A 1,773-nucleotide genomic window follows, 5' to 3' on the forward strand; every position below is an offset into this window, starting at 1 on the left:
TGACCTTCTGACCTTCTGACCCTCTGACCTTCTGACCTTATGGGCTGCTCACGTAGCCCGCCAAAATGTAAAAGTGTAAATAGCAGCTTTGCCAGCGGGCCGACCAGGAGCAGAATGTTGTGGTTTCCCTGGATGGCGTCCAACCTGCTGTAAAGTCGTATCCATTCATACCTCCCTCAGGTGAGTGTGTGTTGCTGAGAGCCTCAGGTTGTGTGGGTGGAGCCTCAGGTTGTGTGGGTGGAGCCTCAGGTTGTGTGAGTGGGGCCTCAGGTTGTGTGGGTGGAGCCTCAGGTTGTGTGGGTGGAGCCTGCAGATGTTTGGGCCTGGAGGTCATTATGATGGATCCTTGCACTTTGAGCCTTTAATAACAAACTTCAGACAGGAAAATGATTCACAATGATCTCATTTTATCGACCCCAGAAATAATTACATGGTTGGAAAGCTGCAGCTCGTCTGCAGACCCACAACAATAGAAGTCACTTTTCTGTGTTAAATTGGGTTTGATACTGAAACTAATTAAAATTCCTGCTATTCAGGTCCTCACAATGAGCAGACGGGAGGAAGATGACATCAAACACGATTACTGAGCCCAGCCAGCGCCGCCTCACAAAGCCTGACGTGTGGACGGAGGCAGAAGTAAACAGCGGAGATGACTGCAGCTCCACTCAGAGGAGGAACACGTCCAGATCTGAGTGTGTAGGCAGAGAAAGCAGTGCTGGAGGAGGAAGGAGAGGGATTCTCATGCACACTCTGTTTCATATCACACACATTAGTATCATCTCAATAATGTTCATGTTCATATTCTCAAACCTAAACTAGGTGGGATCAGGACCTACAGGCCCAGCTGGAGGCACAGGACAAGAGACACTGTCACTGAAACTCCTGCACCTCAGGAGAACCAAGCAAAGGAACAAGAAGAGAGACACAACACAACACAAACTTAAAGTACAACAAAGGGGCACAGAGGGTCGATGGTTTCTGTCCTTAGATCATAAAAGTCCTTCATTTACCTTGAATGTCTCTGCTCTTCATCTAACCTTCTCCCTGCCTCGTCTGGCTGCATGTATGACTTCTGTACCACTCCATGTTGACCGTGTGGAGTTATTTGGCACTTAAACAGAACAGCTCATGTGATTGGGTTGAAAAGAGATGAAACATCATCTTTATTTAAAATGCTGCGACAGAAGGAGGAGGAGAAGGAGAGAGCAGAGCTGCAGAGGGAGAGATCCAGAGTGACTGTGAGACAGAATGTGCTTCACCTGCGTGGGTCTGAAGCTCAGCGGCTCTTCTCCTGTCAGGTCTCCGTGGAAACGACACCCGAGCCACGAGGGAAACCACCACGGACCGACCTGATACCAATCAGGACCACTCAGGTAACCTCTACACACACACACACACACACACACACACACACACGCAAGATGAATGTTAATACCAGACTGAAATGTGTGTGTGTGTGTGTGTGTGTAGTCATAATGAGTGTGTGTGGGACGGAGCCCAAACTCAGTGGGAATAACAGAGGGAACGAGCGGTCGTCTGCTGTGGCGTCTAAAGGCCACGTGAACGTGACAGAAACCCACCGGGCACCAATGTAAACACGCTCTTCACCCAGAGGCCAGAGGTCTCCATTGATTGGCTGTGACATTTTCTTTAATGGTGATGACATTCTGTGGGCGTGAGTGAGAGAGAGAACATCAAAGAACAACCAGGGGGCGAACAAGAGGTACGACCAGTGATGTCACTCAATTAACACAAACATGAAGCCCCTCCCAC

Source organism: Genypterus blacodes, unplaced genomic scaffold (genome assembly GCF_046128005.1).
Source record: "Genypterus blacodes isolate CSIRO-AG114 ecotype Tasmania unplaced genomic scaffold, CSIRO-AGI_Gbla_v1 ptg000647l_1, whole genome shotgun sequence".
Lineage (NCBI taxonomy): Eukaryota > Metazoa > Chordata > Actinopteri > Ophidiiformes > Ophidiidae > Genypterus > Genypterus blacodes.